Below are 23685 nucleotides of genomic sequence, written 5' to 3' on the forward strand. Positions count from 1 at the left end.
CATACTGTGGGTTCATAGGGGCAATCGGAAAGAGAGTTGTTCCATAGTCTAATGGTGTTTATTATATTCTGCATTCTGATAATATTGCGTGAAGTGTCAGGGTTACTTGATCCATGTAATACAGGTGAAACAGACACCTATTTAACATGATACACTCTAAATACAATCTATACTTGTTCATAAAAGTATTTGGAGAAAAAAAGAGAAAATCTGTACCTGTAGCCCACCTGTAGCCCATTTCCAAGGTTTTTTTAACATCCAAATATCAAGCCTTTCCCAAATATGGGAATTCGTTAGGCGACCCCCTCCCCTCTTAGCACAACAGGTTTTCAGATTTTGCTGCAATGGCGCATTGTTACTGCTGTGTTGATAATAGAGTTTTCCGCTGAAGTGTACATGACTGGTGCCAGGATCAGTTCCAACTTCCAAATCAGTTCCTTTCTCTCCACTGTAGGAAGCTAAGGCCGCAGTTCTGAGCACAGGCATATATCTTATCCTATACCCTGCGTTCTGCTTCACATGCACACATTCTGGCTGGCTTAACAAAGTTTGTTAAAGTCATCAAAAGTGTACTAAGTGTATTAAAAATTCACATTTGCCGTTAGTGTTTAGGTCATTAAAGCCGTAGAAATCCGGAGACACGTGATGACACAGGGGGTGTAGAGGCTGCATGTGGCTTTTACTGTCTTCATTTAAAAGCCCTTAACAGATTTATAACCTCCTGAGATGAGTGCCGTATTTATTGAAATTTGGAGTGACATGGCGATTGAATCCAAAAGGGGCATTCCAGATTGTATTAAATGTCAAACATGTTGACCCCATGATGTAACATGCACTTTCCAAATGGTGAGCCACTGTATGGGCACTCAATATAATTTTGTTCAAGTTAACTTATTAATATGTAGCTATTACTGAAATGTAATGTGCTTGTCATCTCATTTCACAGAAGTATTAGCGCACTTCATCACGATGTTGAGCACTTTTTATCTGAAGTTAAACATCCAAAATCACGAGTCCTATACACAGACAATTCAGAGATGTAATTTCTCAAAGAAACCCACATCAACTATTATATTACATTTTGTTTCAGTTTGGCAAGACTAAATTATGATTGAGAACGTGCTATTTCAGAGTTTCAAAGACATTTGGAAGTAATTTAGAAACAAATGTATTGTTTCTCTTACCACCCCTGTGTTAATTATTTCAAATCAATATAGCGGAAATCTCTATTTCACCCTTTTACTGGTGGTGTGCAAATTCCACTCCCAAAATTTAATCTCAACTTCATTTGATTAATTACCAATTGTTCTTGTGCAGTTTATAGAAACTGTCGAAACAGTGAATTATTCAATTCATGCATGCATGGTGTAAATGACCATTGAAAACCTGCATAATGTTTCTGAACACAATACCTCCGAAGTGAAAAAGAAAGTGTTTATATATTTTGGTTCTGACAAATGACCTTTCACACACCCATTTGAAAGGCCAGGAGAGAACCTACCATATCTATATTTCAGAGAGCTTGTTTATCATTAATGCGCAGAGGAACCAATGTGAAGGAAGTACGGCAATGGTGATGAAAATTAAAAACACAATGATTAGGTCCCCTACAGGTATACCCCCTCGCCAAAGTGGGTGTGTGCACACATACACACACGCACATACACATGTACACACACCATGGATCACTGGCCCTAACTGGCCTACTGCCAACGTCAGTGATGTCACAGAGCGAGCTGCTCGGAGATAAAAATAAAGAGAGAAACCCAATGCCTATCACATGTTTATTTTCTCATAGGTGAAACGGTCACACATGAGAAAGAATGCTGATCTAGGCAGGATTCTGGTGAGAGAAAAAAAAACAAGCTTTTTTTTCTTTTTCCCCTTTAAGATTGTCCGAGGCTCAAAGGCTTCACACACCAAGAAGATGGGCCTTCAGGCAACGCGTCGGCTCGCACTGCGAAAGGTCAAGCTCACACAGAGGAAATGTTTGGGAAATGTGGCCGATATGAATGACAATTACAGTGCAATTAGAAAATACAGGCAAGGATGATTTTGCAGGGAAAATGTAATTGTGTCACATTAAGACACAATAATATTTGTAATGCTTTCCAGATCACATCTGCCAGGCAAGGTCAGGTTAGGAAGAGTTTTGCAGCAGGAAGCTTTGCCTTGTCAAGAAGCCCCAGCCGCAGCCCCCAATATGGCTCTGTGCTTCCTGTACTAAAACATTTCTCTCATTCATGACCCATCCTGATTCTAAACTGACTGTAGTTAATGCTTTTGATCCAAACAACATTAGTGTTCTGTTCAGCTTTGAACAGAGTGTGGCCACATTTGATGACAATGAAGGTAATCAACTGGTACTGGGGGATGTGTGTGTATGGTATGTGAAAGAAATGAGCTTATGTTATAGATGTTGCAACTTACATTAAACAACACTAAAGTCTTATTAAGCCACTTCTAACGTGTGAGATTAAAACAATTTTCCTGAACAAGGTGGGTGGTTTTCACTGCAAATTCACTGTGTACATACAGTAAATCCTCAAATTGTGGCCGGGATTCTATTTGAAGCCGGGCCTCGGATAATAGCCGGGGGCGTGGTCGATTCGGACAAATAAAGGCCGGCCCCCAAAAACAAGCCGGGGTAATATTGCCTACCAGTAGGGCTATCAGTCCACGAGCACTAGAAGACATTCTTTCGATTTAACTCAATGAAATAAAAGAGCTCTTCTTAATATTTTATATTGTTGGTTGGTGTAATACTGTTGCCAATGAAAAGTCGTTGTCGGGTCTCCAACACGTAGTTCTCAAGTTACCAGTCGCTTGCCGCCCCCTTCTGAGTAGCTTGCCAAAGGCTGAAGCAGTATACATTTAAACACAATTGTTGCCGCGAGGCATTCCAGCCTACGAATTTAATAAAAAGTAAATCAAGCAAAATTTAAAATTAACTCAATTTAGGCTACTTGGCTATGCAATAAGGTTTCCATGTATTTACAGCACAGCGCACGTTCAATGAATGAATGAAAGCGGCTGCCTTGGCTCGCAATAAACAGACGGGTGGAAATCCCGACACTCTTTCAACTACATAAAACTTAACAGTGAACCATCAAATACCCCCCAGATTTCAGTGCCCATCAGTCCCAACATTTAGCAATAGAATCAAACAGTCCAAAAGTAAATTAAATCCCAAACCAAAGCGAAAATCTTTTGATAGCCTGCTGTATGCTGCTCCAAACGAAATGCATGTCTCACAATAAAACGCACTTTAGGAAAAAAAGATCCTTAACTTACTGTTATCTACGCTAATTTATTATTGTTCATGAAGGCGTGTCTGGCAAGTTGTTATTTTATGGATTCTGGACTTCCATGTAATTTATTGTGTTAATTTATTGCAAATATTCTCAAAGTCTGTTAAGACTGGCACTATGACTTACCAAACGGTGTTCCTGATTAGCCTACACTAATTGAGTTCTGAACGGTTACAGGAAGTGTTGAACAGTGTTGGCCCACTTTAAGTGTAGCCTTTTACTTTATTTCTAAGAATAAAATTCTACAACAGAAGCCTAATAAGAAATAAAGGCCTGCCTCAAATACAAGCCTGCCCCAAATAAAGGCCTGTGCTTTGTAAGTAAATAAAAGACCCCGGCCACAATTTGAGGATTTACAGTATGTGTTTATTCAAGAAATTCAGCTAAAAAAAAAAACAATTCTTTAAGTGACAATACCCAAAGTAGAACGTCTAATATCTTGCTGCACCATACTTTTCAAAATTAATACATATTCAACATATTCATGTCATCTTATGGCCAGGCATGTTTAATTAAGCATTCATTTTAGAAGAAGTGGTCATTACTAACAGCATAATTGACCAGGTGAGAATCAGATCTCCCAAGAGGCAAATCTCAATGTCAGCTCATTGTCGCCATGCTTTTACAATTAGGACCGATAGGATTATGAAAGCATAAAGTTTATTTTTACATTACCTATGCAGGTGTGCACGATCCAGACGTAGAAATAGGCTGTACAGAATGACAAGAAGACATGCACACTAACACAACCTGAAGGTAACTTGCATAATTGTATTCCTATTTTTATTTATTTATTATTTCCCTGGCTTGAAACAAATATCTGAATATTGCTGCTGTTTGTGCACTGCTTCAGAGCATGCACACCATTTTTAAGTTGATTATAATAATGAAAGATAATTGCTGCATAATTTTCATAATGTGTAATTAGTCTTCTGCAGATTTCTGGGGTATTTGTGATTGCCCTGCATCCTGCTAACTTCAGTGTTCTAGTATCCACAGACATAAAAAAAAAAATAATAATAATAATAATAATGATATTAAAATAATAATATTAATAATAATAGGATCAGAATGTCAGCGGTTTCTTTCATTTCAATAATTCACAAAATGTTCAGACACTTCCAAGGGCTGGAGAAAACACATAACAAATTAAGAATTTCAAATGAGTCAGACTTTAAGAGCAACACAGGTCCACAGCATTCACAATTTGTGTTTTACCTACTGAACTTGACTCATAGTGTGATCGAGCCATATTGACATTAAAAACAACTATTAGCTAAAAAAAAAATGTTTTCATTATAAAAAAACATGAGGTATTATCAAGCAAAGTCTGCAAAGAGGTTAATAAAAGTAGGTAATTAACTAGTGAGCATCTGTATATGCCCTTCAGCTGAACTGTAGGATCATACAGTATAGAATCGTATACGTAGATCCATTCCACGTGTGAAATAAATGTGTATGCGACTACATGTTGAGTTGTGTGCAATACAATATTTGAAGTGTTGTCTGGAACCATCCACTTCCAAATGCAAGCATATCAAAATATATTTACTATCTCTTGTGCTCTACATAATTTTCAGTATTGCAGTGTACAGGACTGTAGGTTTCCTTAGAATTTACCAACTAGAAAGCTTCACACCAGCTTTTCGGAGCACTGCTACCCCGTGTTGCTAAATGCTGTAGAATAGGGACCATCAAATCTGGCCCTCGAATCAAAACCCGGCTCTGATTTTCAGCTCCCGATTAATGCTACTGATTGGCCAGACTTGTCTTCACACCCGACTCCCAGGTAAAGGGAGGGTGAAAAACCAGCTGTTCTCGACCCTCAAAAACTGTGATTTGATGATCCCTGCCATAGAACTTGTGATTCAGAGGGGCGCTTCTCTAAGCATCTGGTGGCAGAGACAACCAAAAACAATCAAAAGGTCCGGTTCCTGGTGACCGAATCAAATCTATCCCAGACAAATTCAGAGGCAGGCTGGGAGAAAGACACCACCTGAAACACTAACACCTGAAAACCAACAGAACACACCGTGTCACCGAGCCTAATCTGCTTATCAATGTTCACTGCTCCGGAAAGGAACCACTGATACGAGCTGTGTTAGAACCACATCCGCTACCCTGCAATTTCAGACAAAATAACACAAAAAGATGGTACAAACACCTCTAATGGCACATTACCAGCTCCTGTCATTGCTTTAATTAATGTGTCCTGTCACCTCTGTTTGTGGATCAGGGAGAAAGCGCTACAGGTCTTCGGGTCTCCATGGTAATCCCAGCACTGCCTCCACTGAGGCTGAAGGAGGATATATGTGCTTTGGCTTAGCTCATTCAGAAAGAGCTCTGACTGTAAGAGCTAGCTTTGATCCCTCCAGAGCTATCGTAAAGTGTGGGGTCAGATAATGATAACGTTGTCAACAACCCTGCACAATTCCCAGGGTGAGATTATCGCTGCGCACAGAGTTTCAGCTCGCATAGCTGTCACCTGAATATATGCGCAACGCTCGCTAATCTGAGGGAAAATGTGCATTTGCACCTGAGATTTGCACTTCAAACAAGTCAGCCCGTATCTTCCTCACAGATCATATTCCTAAAATCCAGGATTGCAGTCTTACTGTCATGCTGCAATGTATCAAGGCATGCAGAATGTACACTCAGACAGGCTTCGACACTTCTGTCCGTTAAACTGTTACACAGTTGTTCTAAGTGGCGTACGTTTAATCTTTGAAAGAAAATACAACAGTCTTACCATGTTAGAAACTGAATACATTTAGCGGAACTAAGTAATGCTTTTGATCTTCTGGCACTTATCACTTGAGAAGTCGCGTAGTTACGGCTATGCCTGATTTGGATCAGCCTCAAGGTACACGCAGTACAGCATACCAATGTGCGCACAAGGCCTATAAAAAAGCCTTTGATAGAAGCGTTGCTCTTTACCAAATTAGTTTAATATATGGGCCCATCAATGCAACAGCACAGTAGTGCTGATGACAATAAGCATTCCCTATATTATCAGCCTTGGCCTCGGAGGCACCTATAATTAGTGAATAGTGCTTCCAACTGCCTTTCAAACAGCAAGGGATCTGTAGCTCCGCCCCCCACTGAAGACATGCCGTAGCACTTACAGTGCCCATTTTGAGTGTGTTTTAATGCCTTGATTCATAAACGTAATTCTTTGTGAAAAGGAAGCCATTTTGTTTCGATAATACTTCATTAATCATTCAATATTTACTTTTAAGTAATAGGTTGCTCCAGCAGTGTTCACAATGAGCGTATTCCAAAAAGTTTGAAAACGCCCTGGAATGTGGCACTCGAGTAACATACAGCGCAGTAGTGTAGGTATCATGTACACTTAGTGACCACTTCATGAGGCAGACCAGCACACCAGCTCTTTAATGCAAATTAAACTAATCAGCTAATCATGTGGCAGCAACACAATGCATGAAAACAGGTATTAATGTAGTTTCCTTGTGTATTTTTTTATTTATTTGTTTGTTTGATTATTCGTATTTATCTTTCCCCAGATGGCTGAAAGGAAAAGTGTGCTTAGTAGAATCCAAACATGGCAGAGTTTAGTCAGAATCGAATACTGGCTGACATCATGTTTCAGTGTCTGAAACAAAATAATAACAAAGCATAAAGTGTAAATACCCCATAATAACATATAAAGCGTTCAGCCTTTCAGTCTAACTGAGACAAACAGTGAACACTTCTGAAGATAAAATTGTGTTAGATGCTCCTTGGGTGCGTTGGGTGTCAGGTATCTGTTTTTGGAATTCTTCTATGTCTTCTATGTCTTTTTGAACATTTGTTGCAAAGTGTGCAATTGTAGCCACCCACTGGGGACTTTTGATGTTGACACCCAAAATTCAATGAAACCCACAGACAAGACATTTTTCTGGTGTGTTATGTTCTGGAGAGGAGGACAACAGACTCTGTATTAAACTGAGTCAGCTGTGCCACTTTAAGAGTTCATCATGCCCAGTGCAATTTGTCGACCTTACTAGCACAGTACCGTGAAAAATATTTGCCACCTTCCTGATTTCCTCTATTATTGCATATTTGTCACAGTGAATGGTTTCAGATCTTCAGTAAAAATGTAATATTAGACAAAGGGAACCTGAGTAAACACAAAACCCCTTTTTTTTAATTATTATTTCATTTATTTAATGAAGAAAGTGATCAAAATCCCATACTAGACTGAATAAATACTTACTCACGGCACTGTAATATCTAGTTTAGTGTGCTTTTTTATTACTCTCCATCATGAACAAAAGAAAAGCAATTACTGTAGTATGTGAATAAATCAATTAAAAATTGTCTGCAAAACATTGATTGCACCAAGCAATGGCAATGTTGCAGAGTCTTGCATCATGCTATATCCACATTTTAGTGTGACCCATAAGTGCAATATATGTTATGTGCCATACGTTACCGTGTACCTCCCAAGTTATACCACAATGACCGATCCAAATTATACCACAGCATCACATATAAGTGGCCAAATCAGGTTTGTATCTTCAGTGTGTTGTATGTTTTTTCCTTTTGATTTCTTTGTTTTTTTTGTACAAAGTGCAGATGAATCCTTGGTCAAAGGGTTGTGGATGTGGCCACAATGTCTGTGGTATTTTCTGATGCTTTCCTCGCAGTGGCAGTAAGTGAATCTCGGGAAGGGACTCTGCATCGCTTGGAGCAGCTAAATCCACTTGGATGAAATCCAGCTGATCATGATTGTTCTCATCTGCGGAATTAAGTACGGACGGTCTTTGGCTCTGACGATTGTGCAAATGTCCATTTCATTTCGGCAACATAAACACCTTAATAAGCTCTTGAGCTGAGACAGACTTTCCATCAAGACCTTTTACCTTCGCCTTGAGGGAAAATTGGGAAGGGGGGGGGCTTTTTGAATGTTTCTCATTACAAGAGAATTGGACACAGAAATATCACGTATTGCCCCTTCATTGCAAAAAAATGTAAATAAAAGAACATGTTGGTAATACAGCCGCAACAAGAACGAGGCCAGGATGTACATGCATGCGTGAGCGCACAACGTGCGCATGCACACATGCTTAAGAGGGTATAAAAATACCTCTCAGAGGATTTGGAGAAAAAAGGGTCCTCTTGCTGCCTTTGGGGAAGCTGATTCATTGCTGAACTACACCAGCGATGTCATTATGCTGCGAGATCACTTAGGCATAAGTAATTGAGTAAGACAAAAATGAATCTGCACCGACTCTGTGAACTGACATCAGGGCTATGAATATCATTTAACTGTCAGGTCTGAATGAAGAAGATACTCAACCCAACTCTGAAAGAAGGAGACGGGTCACTGTCAGCTTACAGTGTCAGCCTGTCTCAATTCTTTGGGGAGAAAACAACACCAGATTTACAAATGATTATGATCTTAACAAGCCATATGGTTACATTCAGAGGGTCTAAGAGGATATTACATACTGTACACTCACAAGCACGCATACTTACATCTGCAGGTGTGCAGACACACACACACACACACACACCCACACACACATAAAACAAATAAGGAAACAAAGCACAGGTGAATGGTGAAAAATATTGGGCACACTCCGGGAGATTGCAATGGTGGATGGCAGGTTAATTGAAGGATGACGGCACAGAAGGAAACAGGAAAGAAAGCACGTATTGTGTGGCCTTGTGAAACTGTACCAATATTCTGTGGCTGTACATGCAGGAAGGTTAGACTGAAGTTTGTACTGAAAGTAGTAAGACAGGAAGGCCTCTGTGGTTATTTCTGTAAGAAACCCTGAAAGGACCAATGTTCACTGGTTTATTGGTATGCTGCTGTATTTCAGCTGAGTGAATATTCAAACCTCATCCGCGTTTTCAGGAGGTGTCAGAGTTGCTGACTGACAGAAAGTCTGTGAAAGTAAGTCTGTGTTGATCTATTTATTTTGTTTTTACCATTTCCCCCCAGGAATCTGCCCCAAGTCCGTCCACATGTCAAGTGCACATCTCTAAATATATAAATATAGAGACAGATTGGATTCTTTTGTTGAACTTTTTCAGTATTTGTACTGACAAAAAATGATTGAAAATGCAGTCCTACATAACAGATTACTAAAGGAAAATTGTGTTTTCTAACCTTGGACTTATATAAAGTTATCAATCAAATATGAACCCTTTACACCCATGAATTATACATAAATATATGTAATATTTAGCCGGCAGACAAACCATCCTGTCACTTTCAACCGCAGGATGGCTGTGTGGTGCCTGGTCCGGGATTGGTTAGCACTTGGAGGAGAGACCCCCAGAGAAAACAAATTGCTATTTGGAAGTGGTGTTAGTGGGCCAATTGGGAGCAGGATTTTTTTTTTTTTTCTGATGAACAAAGCTGGGAAAAATAACAAAAAACATCAGTGCAGTGACCAGGTTTGGCCATTAAAGATCCCAAGTTGCTTACTGCAAAGTATCACAAGGGATTCCATTATATCCAGGCTAAAATACCAATCTGGCTTGCTCTAACCTTTCTCCATTTTAACTGGTAAATAAACCCTTACCTTTCTGTCTCACATGATGAGTAGCACACAATGTGGTACAAAAGCACAGCTCAATGCAGAAAGCCTCTAAATGAAAACCGTAAAATGGATCTTGCTTTTCTAGTAAACTCCCAAGATGTCTGAGTCTCCCACCAGAACAATAAACATTGTCCTGCGACAAAGCAAGACTGCTTTACAAATCAATCAAAACCAACCAAACGTATTCTTCAGTCAACTGTAAAAACTGCACTTGGATGTGTATATGTGTTATCACCTGCCATCCAGGTGCGCTTTCATCCCGCTGCAGGGAAGCCTTCATGTAGTTATTAAACTACCTGGAGTTAATAAAGTTCACACATTTCCATAGAAACAAGAGGAGGGAACTTACAACTGGTGTGAAAGGTCAGTAGAGGAAAACTTAGGTAAGAGCTTGTCATATTTGAGTGTAGCACGCTGCTATCTGAATTACTAACTTGTGCGAGGCGCAAGATTTTATTTCCATGGGGTATCTGTGCCAGCACACTTTCCTCTTTGACTACATCTCCCCGCTTGCTCACATAACAAATGCGATGGAGAGCTCTGTTGGTGCTCAGAAAGCCCCAGTCATTACTCGCAGGTCAGGAATTCTGATTGAAATGTTGACCTCTATTTTTTATGGCACTGTCAGGTTTATCATGAACAAAGAGGCTCAACTACCAGCAACTGAACTTCAAAGCTTCAGCATCACAAAGAGAAAGGTATTCACAGATTAGCCTCTCACATATTATTAAACTGTTTTCAATCTGCTGCTTTCCAGTTCATATATTTGGTAACCTTAGCTTCAGCTACGAACGACGGTCATATAGAACGTATTGAACGATTACGCAAGTCACCTAACCTGACAAGTTAAAATGAAGTATCTAATCATGCCTTACTGATTTACGAGCCTGGTCTCACACTAATTCGACGACAGGTGACCGAATGTTCTGACCACTACAATCGGTGTTCCGAAATCTGAACATCTGTCCTTAGCAGTAGAAGTTAACATTACGTTTACCCAAATTGGAGGCACTCCAACGCATGCATATGAAATGGTTTTGTGTCTCTATGCTCAATTAATATTTTTAATGTTACATCATAACCCTAACCCTAAACCATAACCTCTGTCACTACACTTTTTTGCACGGTGCAAATACAAATCTATTTAATATATCTGTTAATATTTATATGCATTATATTTCTTACCAACCCCTTTCTGCCGTTTGCCAACAGATTTTGTGTAAATAAATACATTATTTTATATATATGTTCATATTTTATATCTATTATATTTCTCCTTGCAATAGCAGAATGTTGTCGTGGAGTGGTGCTTATTCAGCATTCAGTATTCCAGGGCATGGAACATTGGTGCGAGTTCATGTTGGCTTTTACACTACTATGTTGGCTTCTAACAATTTCAGTAGCAGCAGTAGTAGTAGAAATAGCAGTAATAGTAGCAGCAGCAGCAGTAGTACCAGTAATAATAGTAGTAGTAGTAGTAGTAGTAGTAATAGCAGTAATAGTAGTAGTAGCAGCAGTAGTAGTAGTAGTAGTAGTAGTAGTAATAGCAGCAGTAGCAGTAGTAGTAGTAGTAGTCGTAGAAGTAGTAGTAGTAATAGCAGTAGTAGTAGTAGTAGTAGTAGTAGTAGTAGTAGTAGTAGTAGTAGTAGTAGCAGTAGCAGTAGCAGTAGCAGTAGTAGTAATAGTAGCAGTAGTAGCAGTAGCTGCAGTACTGGTAGTAATGTTTTGGGGTTTTTTTTGATGCCCTGATTGCTAATCTGGCATCAGTGTGGAAACCATACTTGCTGGGCCATAATCCAATATCTGCCCATGACAACATTATGAATGCCTATTCAGACCATACCAGGCACATCAATTGACCCCTTTAGTTGCTGCAGCTATTTTATTAGAGATTTGTTAATTAGACTGTGCTGTGGATGTTTTATACGAAGGCACAAAAAGATGTGTATCTGTTTTCAGCCAACTGTTATCCTATTCTCTGCCCCATTCAGCCGCACGACGCCCATCGTGCTCACCTGAGGTTTGGTTTATCGAGGTGTGTGCGAAGGAAAAACCCACCACACTTGGGTTGTTTTTGCCTTTTCTTCACAGGTCAAGCCAAAGAACAAACATGTCAATCTTTTTAATTAAGTGAATAGCCCAGACCTGTTCCAGCCACGGTAGAGGTGGACAAAACCTCGATTAAAATCAACAGCCCTGAAAGACCCTTGGGTGCTGGTATCAGGATACTGTTATTGGCCGCTGGTCAGACTGGGTAACTTGGTAGCCTTAAACGATGCGGCCCAAGATGCACTGAATGAAACAATTCCACAAAGGAATCAATAACCGTAAAGAGCTTGGAAAAAATATATTAGCAAAGCTTGTGGGCTTGTTCACGCCGTCGAGGGAAATGAGGTGTCGGTTAAGCTATTACGGCTCAGACAAATGTTTTCCTACTTTGATTCGCCTTTAACTTCCGCTGTAACTGTAAAAGAAGCTTCTGGAAGGAAAGTGGTATAGCAATAAAAAATTTAATAAATAAATAAATTCCCTGATAGCTGCTACTATTTACATCCCTGGATTAGTCTGTCTGGGTCCACTTTCCTGGCTTTTACCTGAGAAGCGAGATAATGCTACATTTCACTGCTGGGAACTACATCACAGAACACCACAAAACAGAAAGAAAACGCACAAAAAGCAGATTAAATGAATATCCATACTGTCAGACTGTAAATGCCAGATTTGTAAACCTGGGCCCGGGTTTCAGATCCACAAGGAATAAGGATAAGGATGGAATATGAACAGGCTACAACTGAGTTCAGATCACTTCTCCTCCCCTGAACTGCCCATGAATACCAGCACAGACAACGACATTGACCAAGATTTGGACATCTACAGTAAGTTCTACACTTGTAGCATGGATCTTGGTATTCTTCATATGGTGTATACACAAATAAATAAATACATAAATAAATATTTAACCGGGAAACCCCATTGTGATCGAAATCTCTTTCCAAAGGGGACCTGACATAAAACACAAAGTTACCCAACAAGCTGACAAACAAACACCAAATGGAGAATGTGTAACAGTAATTACATAGCAGAGCAGAGGCCAAAACAGGAGCAAACATCAGTCACAAGTGACATGTCTAAGATCGGCTATTTAAATTATTATTTATTTTTTTGCAGATTGTTTCAACTACAGCAAAATATCTGAAATCTGAATTCACTAGAGAGACAAGGGATTTCAAAACGTACCACATCCCTAGAGCAGAGGTGATAACTATGTGAATTTCCAATTAGCAGACAGCGTAGGTAGGAAGGAAGTAGACCAATTATTGTTTTATCAAATACAAATATACTCACATAGGAAACAGTGTGGGCTGGCAAAAGTCATGAAAGCTTGAACCAGGTCTGAAATTCGTGTTACTATTCCTGAGGACAAACAGAAAACAATGATTATTTTGCTGGGTATATCCTTCAATGGCCTATAGTTCTCCAGCACAACATACAACATGCAGCATACTTGTACTGAACATAAAGCAGAATTCTGATGCATTATTAAGTGCATATTTAATATTTAAACATACTTGTCAAATGTCATTGTCTGATAAAAATGTTTTAGTTGCGTTAATGTTTTACAGTATGCAGCCAAATGATGCCCTCCAAGAATATTTGTGAATTGACATTCATGGAAGATATGCTGACAAAAAGAGAAATTAGATATCATTACACACAACCAATTGGATGAAATTAACAGAATTGCACAATTGTGGCACACATCACATTTTTAGAGTAGTCTACTATTCATATATATGACCGAGTTACAATGAAAGAAAATAAAAAATTACTATTGGGATGAAATCAATCAAATCAGAAAACATTTCAAGCGAGTACAAATGATTCAGCATGTTTATTTTTTCCCTTCCAAAGACAGCTAACACAAGCCCACTCCCACCACATTCACCAAAGACCTAAGAATACATGTACAGTACACAATTTTTCATGCTGCGCAAACTGATAGTAGCTGAGATGACTAAACTGTAATAACTTTAAATAGTACAGTCCTTTGGGAAGGCAGTGGAACAACTTGAAAACGATATTAGACTCACCAAGAGGAAGCTGTGACTGATTGAGTGCAAATCATGACCCAACAAAGAACAAACAGTGTAACATGTCTGGCAAAATAGTACTGCACATGTCCCAGTATCTAAACTAGCTATACTGTATGTTCCATCTAAAACCAGTACACACTGCCACAAATACATTTATTTCAATACAATTATTATTATTATCATTATTATTATTATTATTAATTATTGCTATTTGTCAATGTCAGTGAATTGGCCCAACACAAGGAAGATGTTTCAATTTAAATGTATGAACACACCATGATGATGGTAATGAAATGGTGTTACTGTGGGTGCAGGGACACATAAAATGCAGCCTGTAACATATAACAAGTCATTTCATGAAATGGCATCAAGAATAATTGACTAATACATTCTGAAGACGGATGCCAAAAAACTGGAATGTCCTGATGAGGCACTGGAAAAGAAACACAAATGGAAAGTGCTAGAGACTGTTCATTAGAGGCTGTTAATTAAAGATAATGGGTGACAGACAGTCACTTTTTTCTGGGAAGACCATTCATTTCAGTTTTCAGAAACAGATTGATTTTTCAGGCAATAACAATGACCATTAAGCCAAAATTGCAGAACAACTGTTATTTGCTTGGCTGGTTTCTAAAAAGGTCTTGCGAATGATGAACACATAGCATCTGTAGGTCCAAACAACATGCGGAAAACAAAGAGCGTCATGCTCCATAATACATGACCAAAATCATTTACGTAATTACACCTTACATTTACTCAAGTGCATCAGTAGGCAAGCGGAAATTCTCCGAGGACACAAACACGTACTCAGAACGTCGACTGAAGAAGAGCGAAAGGAAATGTGTCATTTGCGAGATCTGTTTTTCAGTCGGCGTTCGCCGGTCCGAGTTCACTTCCGAGCCACCTCTCCACTGCAGCTGGAAGCCCAACGAAACCGCATTATGAACAAGGCCGGGGCTGTCCGAGGCCTGGGGACCTTGTTAGGAGGGAGAGGGAGTGGGAGAGATTTGCAGACAATCCCAGACACCTGGCTTTCAAAGGACCACCAAGGGAACATGAGAGGGGGCCCCCAGAAGCACTCTGAAAATTAAAGTGGGTTTACAAGCAAGCACTTAGCGTGGACCATCTGAACCTGCGCGGCTTTTGGAAAGCCGGCCCACTAATAATCTGATACTAATTTCAGCTTGGTTCACAGGCTGTGCAGTGTTCCAGAAGGACCCCCCTCCCCCTCCCCCCACCACCAACGGTCCCAGGATTCCTGCGTGCCAGCCCAACCTCCTGTATCCTCAGGCCAGGGGCAGGAAGAAAAGAAGGAAGGAGGGAGAATAGTCTTGACAATGCTCTCTGTTATATGAAACAGGCAGTAGGTTCAGCACTTCAGTGCCCTGGGCTCTCAAAAATAAGACCTCGTCTCTGTCCCCAGTGAAAGGTTTCAAGAGCAGGGGCTTCTATAGCAGCTAACCAGACTCCTGTGCTCTAAAAGTATTGTTGAAGAAAAGACGAAATTGATGCACTTAGATGTCTGTGAAAAGCATAAAATTGCCATTTGGCATTCCGTAACAAAAGAAAAAAAAAGTCTGAAGTCTGAGTCTGAGTGTAGTCAGTCCCTACATCTGAATTCAGAAAAACATACTTAGTTTTGCCATTTTTTTTGTACATTTTTCCTGACGGAAGTTGTGCAAACCAAGCCTATTATCTGGTCAGCTTTCAACAAAAATTTCAGATGATCGGGATGGTGACATTTTTACCTAGTAGGGTAGATCTTCTACAACAAAAGTATTTTGAGTATTTTCCCTTGTTTCAGACAAAATTATAGCACACCCATGCAGTAACTGGTAATAGGCTACTAAGTGTATGTGTTATCACAGCATATTATACATGCACACTTGCAATACTTGCTGTGTGTGTGTGTGTGTGTGTGTGTGTGTGTATGAGGTCTGTGTATGTGCTTGCATGCATCTGTGTGTGTGTGTGTGTGTGTGTGTGTGTGTCCACCAGATTGATTCTACTATCAATTAGTTACTTCTACTGAAAATAATACAAGTAATATGACTACTGCTAAACATCTGTATGTTATCCACATAGCTTTTTAAGTTGTAACCTTCACCAACTTATTGAGCCATGTTGAAATAGAATCACGTGGGCAGCTAGGACACAAAACAAAAATGTACCGACCCATCTCAAAGCTGGTTTTCCAATAATCAGCCTTCACTGTAGGTCAGCTATATCTGAACTGAGCCAACTTTATTTCCACTGCATAATGGCCCATGCCAAGTCTTTTTAAGAAGAGTGACCTGGACCTTAGTCAAGTCGAACAGCATGGCATGTTTACCCTGTCTCTGGTATTTTTTAGTTTATTTTTATTTGTTTCTTGTTTCAGTTTGAGCCATCATATGGAAATGTTGGTTATAAAAATTATAATATAAGAAAAGTAATTGATCTAGCCAGGAAGGAACCAAGTATGAATATAAAGGCCCCTTTGTCTGAGGCAGGAGTGCATTATCACATGCAAAATGCCTTTCATCCTAGATAGCCCAATGGTAGAGAAATTCTTGATGATAATTTGTGTTAGATTGGAGACGCTTGTGAGATCACGCAGATTTGTAACTCAGAAATAAAGAGTTATACATTGTCTTTCACCATCAAATTCAATAACTCCCTTTCTTTCCTGAGACGGAAATGGAAGCAACAGCAAGATTTTTAATTAAGAAGAAAACATTTTTCAGTAGCATGGGACATGGCTTATATTCATATATGCTATTAATTATTCCAGTCTAGAAAAACAATTTCACCTTTAAACCAGGTTTCTAAATAATTACCATCTTTTGGGTGCATATTTCACAAATACCACCAAAAAGCAATGGTACCCTCTAGAAATACTCATAGAGTTCCATTCATATACTAATTACCAGCGGTGGAAAGTCCAGGGGTCAGAAAGTAAAAGTTCTGCCATGTGGCTTCTCCAACCATCAACTCAGCCAGCTATTAGTTCCAGCTCCTGGCTGAAGAACTGTGCTAATTAGCAAATCCAGGTGATTGGAACAAAACACTGGGGGGACTTTCTGAACCTGGATTTTCGACAGAAAGGATTACATCCTATTTGTTATCTCACTGTTGTGATAAATAATTCCTTCCCTTGCATTTTGTCTCCACATACAGTATGGAAATAGGCACAGTGTGATGCCTGATTAAGAATCAGAGGTAAAATATACCTTCATACAGATTTTCATATCTATGTGAAATCTGGTTAGTTCCGGGAAAATGATTTGCTTTGAGTTTGTAAGCGTTTAATGTGCCGTAAGACGTCACCGCACTATGCACAAATGTCTAAAATAGATGCAGCAATGTGGACCTATCAACTTAAATCCTTTCAGGAGTCAAAAGGAGCCTTCCATTAACAAGTTGAAGCACTTTGACATGATAGTATAAAAAAGAGTCCAAAGGAATTATAGCTGAGTCATCAGTTCATGGCCTAAAGACTAAGAGGAGGGCCTCCACTGCTCTATCTGCATCCTTTCAGTCATTCTCATTAAACTCCATACTCAAACGCACATCTGATTTCATTATTTTCAGCTGCATAGCCAAGGCACCATTTTAATTGCACCGACTACTCAATTTCCACCACCAGCAGTGTAGAATTTGCATTTGTTCTAGTTCAATAATGTTTTTTTTTTTTTCTCCCTTCCCTTCCTCAGAACTTCAGAATATTGCATTTAGTCACACTAAAAATAAAACAAGCAATTAATCCACGATCGAGGCGGAACCCAGAGGGACAGCATACCGTAGAGGGGCTATCTGGGGTAAGACTCAGTGTGGTAAATATCATTAGGGATCCGTCTCTATCATATATCAATGCGCTGTTCTGCGGGGCTTCATTAGGGAGGTCTGATATCACCGTCTCATTGGCTGGAGAGAGGAAGCAGCGGGAGAATGTTCCAGCAACAGGGAGTACAAAATAGCCCCCCCCCCCCACACCCCACCTCTCCTTCCACTCCCCACCCCCCACACATGCTCATGGTACACTAAACTGAACGGAGACGTTTTCACCCCAAAAACACAACCATATGTTTGTGCTGGGAGAGTGAGGTCAGAGTTCCTCTGGGTGGCAGTGTAGCTTAGTGGTCAGGGAACTAAGAAACGGGGGCAGCCTGTAGCCTCGTGGCTAAGGTACATGACTGAGACCCGGAAGGTTGGTGGTCAAAGCCCCGGTGTAGCCACGATAAGATCCACACGCTGTTGGGCCCTTGAGCAAGGTTCTTAACCCCACATTTCTCCAGGTGGGATTCTCCCCTGCTTAGTCTAATCCAGAGTAGTAAGGAGCTTTGGATAAAAGAATCAGCTAAATAACAAATTATTATTATAACTGGACTTGCAACTGCGAGGTTGCAGGTTTGATTCCCAGGAAAGGCACTGCAGTTGGTCCTTTGAGCAAGGTGCTTACCCTGCATTGTAAACATCCAGTTGTATTAATGGATTGTATGTACAAACAAAAAAACTAAAAAAGGCAAGCTAGGTAAGTCACTCTGGATAAGTGTCTAAAAATAAAGTAAACAGTATGTTCCAATTACAGACATACTTGCACCAAAAAAAAAAAAAAAAAAAAAAAAATTTAATAAGGCTTCACTCTACAGTATAATGCCAGGATTGGTTCAACCACATGCATTACTGGCAGCACATGAGAGCTCCACCCACTCATGGATGGGGCCACCATGGTCCTGTCACTGATCTACAGCAGATAGATAGGTTATCAGTGAAGGTGGAACATTGGTCCCTGCCCAGCCTCCCTCAGTGTGACACGCAGGGAAGATAACAGTGAGAACAGGACAGGAGCGGGAGGACCAAGAGACCACAGAACAAGATAAAGGAAAACGAGGACGGGACAGACTCAATGCCACTGACACCAATGGCACCATTTATATGACGAATGAATAAAGGTTCCATTGAAGCGTGTAATAGCATGTAATAGGTTGCCCATTCTCGTATTGAAATGCAATTCAGAGAAAATAATTATGCAGGTACATTGTAGGGTACATCACCAAGGTTTAAAAATGTGTCTGATCTCTTTGCACTAAAAAGGGTCATCCATTAAGACCGACATTAACGATAGTGATAAACTCTATAATCACTAAACAATATTATAATTCGGGTTTTTTTTTTATTCATTACTTTAAAATTGTTAGTAAGAGTGCAATTTTCCTTTGAACATCCTTTGCTTGGCCTTAACAATTATGGGATCCATTACACGTGCAATTAGAACATGCGATACAACAGTGTGATTATTTTCTATAATGAGGAGCTGATATGCATTCCCTCTGCAAAATAGGTCACTTGGAGTCGTTTTACCTTTCCTGGTTCTTCGTATACCTGTGAGTGAACGTTTTGGTTCCCCTCACCAATAAGGTTCATATCCAAAAATAAAAATCTTTAAACTGCAATATTAAAAAATACACATTTTCACAAATGGTATCACTACGTCAAAATTGAAATTTGCCACAAAGCTTGCTGTCCATTCACTCTGACAAATGAGAGAAATTATTTTTTCCTCCAGGTGGTGCGACTGCATTACGTAAGTTGGGTGAGTAGTTCCAGTTCTCCGACGCCTTCCCTTCAGCCCATCTGTAATCCAGTAACTGGTTCTGCTGGACAGCTGCCCAGTCTGCTGTTGAGCAGGAGGTAGAGTGGGGTGCAAACATTTGGGCACCCCTGGTTTAAATGTCTGTTAGAATGAATCTGTACGTGATCGAAAGCAAACCTGAACTCTAAATGGTACAACATGGTTAAACATGATACCTTCCTGCAAATTTTAAAGCAGGATTGCTTTTTATTTCAATTTCTTACCATTTATAAGAAAGGACAAGGTCCCCGTGAAAAAGTTTTGGAACCCTTTTGGATTATTCTTTATTACTTTATAAAAAGATGATAACCAAGGCCCAGACCCAGGTGATTTACTGATTGGGGCTTCAATGAGTCAGGTGAGTATATTCTCAGGCTGATCTTTTTATTCTTTTTATTCTGAAGTGACTCCATGCCTTCTAAAGTATCCAACTGCAGTGCCTGTTTTGTCTGGTATTTCCACCAAGAAGGAGAAGGCTCTCAATGTTTCAAACTACCTATTTCCACTGTCAGAAACATTATTAGAAAATGGAAGATAAATGGAAAAGATCAAAAACATACAGTATAATTAGATATCTTGCTCCTATATTCTAGCTTTAACCCCCAAGAGGTAGTGTAAGGGTTCTTAGCCTGTTACGCTGTAATCATGTTATGCTACAGTAAACTGACTGGAATCATCACTGTACATACTGCGTACATCCCAAACAAAGTTTGCCAAAAATTCACAATACGTGCAACTATTCAGTTCTGACTGAATGCCATCAGTGCATTGGATACAACTCATATCAGTGGTATGATAATTGAAAGCAGTCCATTTGATTTGGTTCCAAACATCCTCTGGCTCCATTAGTCCAAAGTTAAATAAGCTGAAAGTTGAGCTAATGAAAATGAAGCACGCATTTATTGCATTTGGCATGCGGACAGGACGAAGGAGTGCTGCACAAAGGAGGTCCACAAATGAATGTTAATTATCCTTGTCAATCCATTCATCCAGTCACGCAATGGACGAAGTAAAAATAAAATAACATGAAAAATAAAATAAGTAGAGCTGGCTGCATAAATAGCTCAAATATTTAAATGGTTAATAAACATGACAACTCAAGTACATTCCTGTCTATTACTGACAATATTCTATTTAATCTCATATAATTTATTAAATAATAGATTTATTAAATAATAGATTAATAGACAACTCATGTATTTTCATACATGAAAGGAGCACATTCTAAGACATTAATAGTGATCTCCAGGAGCACTCTGTGCTCTTAGCAACATTGAAAGAACTACATTTAACTACCTTTAGGTAAAGAATTTCTTCTTTTTATTTTCTGAAAAGACTGCTCCAATGTGCTTAGATTGTCATGTGATTTGAATGTTCACTAAGTACAGAGCACGCAGGGTCAAGGCGACAGTGCCAGTGTTTAAACAGTCTTCACTCATTTAGCAGGGAAAATGTTAGCTTTTGTGGTTGCTGGCAAAACTGAGTTTACCTGGAAAAAAAAGGAAAAAGAAAACATTTCAATGGTGTTCAGTTTTGCCAAAATGGTATATCCATTTATCTCATCGCTTTGGCCTGGTCTGCATTAAGCAATGCCCAGGGCCAACTTTCAAGAGAATGTTTTATGTTTCTAACAAGCGGCGGTCCATTATTACAGTTGGCTAACCTCAACATACAAAAAAAGACAAATCCTTCATGTGGTTAGCAAACGAAAGGAAGATATTTCTCCAGGGGGAAAAAAAGTATTTATGTTTCCACATTTGTGCTGGTACATAGCCCATCAGAAACCTCTCAGTGTCCTACCATCAGTGGCCGTCAGTCAGGAGGTGGTGGATGCGCCTGAACAGCACAGCCTGGCTCTGTGAAAGGGAACCCAGTGGAAACAGGAAGGAACACTGCCAGCGTTCGGCTTTGTGGTTCAGGGTTCGCGCTCCCCTTGGCTCAGGTTCCAAAAACCGAGAAGGGGAATGTTTTCGATTGAAGCTTTACAATGAGCGATACCCAGCAGGCAAAGGCCAGAATGGCGATGTCTAGAGTGCTGGAAATCTAGGTTGAGAGGCGTTTCAACATAAACTGGTTATGTTAACCCCAATAACTCAGGCTTTACCCAGATATAGCCTGGCTAGGTCCTAGTCAGCTAGAATACTTCCACTTTTCATCCAATTGTAGCCAGGTTTTCACCTAAATGCCTACATACCATTTCAGCAACAATATTCATTGGGTAGTCTCTAAAGTAATTCACATCGCCAGGCAATTATTTGAGTCAGATATGTTACCTGAAACGCTTCAATAAAATAATTATTATATATAATAATTATACTAATTACGTATAAGTATTAAACTATATACATCTAACAAAAAAACTATATATACAACTAGCTTAACTATATGAATATATATACAATAGTGTCACGCATTCAAAAAGAACCTTCATCCCTTTCCTGACAAAGTGGGAGACTCTTTGTAGCTCAACTGCTCGGCCCCTTTAATTGAAATGATCTCTTAAAAATGTTTTCAAAAATTGTCAAAAGATATATTTGATATTAAGATCAAATAGTTAATTGTAATCAATAATTTACAGTTGGTAGATCCCAATTCAGTCTTTGTCTGCAAACTTGAAAAGTAAATTATATCATCCTGTTGCTGCAAGTAAAAAAAACATTCTGGTGCTACACTACAATTTGCATTCATTTTATAAGTGTCAAACTGAAAAAAATGGTTTTGCTGTCATACCCTTAATTTATCAAGTGTGCGTCCACCTTCTTAGAATTAAAAATCTAAAAATAAACAATGCTAATTAAAAAGGAATATAACTGCAAATGTATTTTTCACACTCTTGACATTTTGAGGTAAGCAAGGTCAAGCACTTTTAAAGATAGCATATCTGTTTTACAAGTAAGCACCACGTGATGGCCTCAAATGCCTTCCAGGGATTTTAGCCAATAAAATGACATTTCACTCAGCCTATGATGATCTAAATAATCTTTTTAATAATTAATGTACATTGGCATTATAGTTGTAAGAAAATCATGGATATTGAATTTCATTAGGTTCATGTTCATGCTGTACATGGAAAACAGGTGAGTATATTCAGTGCTAATGGTTGTTGTGCTGCTTAGCAGTCATTAACTTAACCAAAACAATGCCTTTGTACAATGTACAGGCAAATTATACAAACAACCTCCAATATTAGGTCAAAGAGTTCCCATCTTGAGAATCATATGCTTGGAATTCTTCAATAATCCTGTGGAAAGATACACTGTAATGGCAGATAGCCCACGCAACAGTGAAAAACAATCTGCAAACAATAACTGCACATATGGTTAAGTGCATAAGTGTGTGACACATTTTATGTGATTTTGGCACAGTACTCCGTCTCTGAAATAAAACAATGAATACAAGGTTAAGGGGCAGACTGTGTGAGGGCATGTACATCCATATTGGGAGGAATTAAGGCCTTTTTAGACATAGTCCTCCATTATTAAAAATAATTTGACAACTGGCTGCTGAGCTGCTTATTGGCCAGCTTTATGTTGCTGCATCACTAGTTTAAGAACCAGAAAGCTACTTTCTTGCATTATACCTGCAAGCATAAATTGTCCAGACCTTGGTTGAACTGTAATATTTTCCACTCTGAAGAATTCAGCATTCTTTTTAAAAAGCCTAATGAAAAATCAATAATTGTTGTTTTCATTCAGAATTCCATGGCTTCATCCTGCTGGGAACCAAAAGCTTAAATAAGCTTACAGGATTGAAATATTTTCTGTAATTCATGTGTAATTGGTTTGTATTAAAGAAAGGTCAAAGGTCAAAGCAGTGTCATTAAGCACCTACCCAAAGCTGTATTTACACCAAAAATATCAGCCAAAATCACCCACGTTATTTAATCCTATCCTTTCAATCTAAGGAGACGGCATTATTTTCAAAGAACTTGAAGAAAGTAGAAAAGATTACACTCCACCCTGCCACGCAACTTCACAAAGAGATCTTTGCTTAAGAAACCTCAGGCGTAGAATCAATAATGGATAGACGGAAAGGGGTAGAGAACGGCACTGAAAACCAGCGCAACATCACTTCTGTACTAATTCGGAAACCTGACCTTCTCAACATAT

General features: G+C 39.3%; 1 protein-coding gene across 1 annotated transcript in view; it reads right to left on the reverse strand.

Moving 5' to 3' along the window:
• The window catches only part of si:dkey-237h12.3 (teneurin-3), a 224460-nt gene that overhangs the window by 188278 nt on the left and 12497 nt on the right, over positions 1–23685 (reverse strand). Inside the window, exon 2 of the mRNA XM_061250968.1 lies at positions 13214–13282. The gene's annotated coding sequence lies outside the window, so the exon portion shown is untranslated. The remainder of the gene's footprint in view (positions 1–13213; positions 13283–23685) is intronic.

The sequence above is a fragment of the Conger conger genome, chromosome 8 (genome assembly GCF_963514075.1).
Source record: "Conger conger chromosome 8, fConCon1.1, whole genome shotgun sequence".
NCBI classification, from domain to species: domain Eukaryota; kingdom Metazoa; phylum Chordata; class Actinopteri; order Anguilliformes; family Congridae; genus Conger; species Conger conger.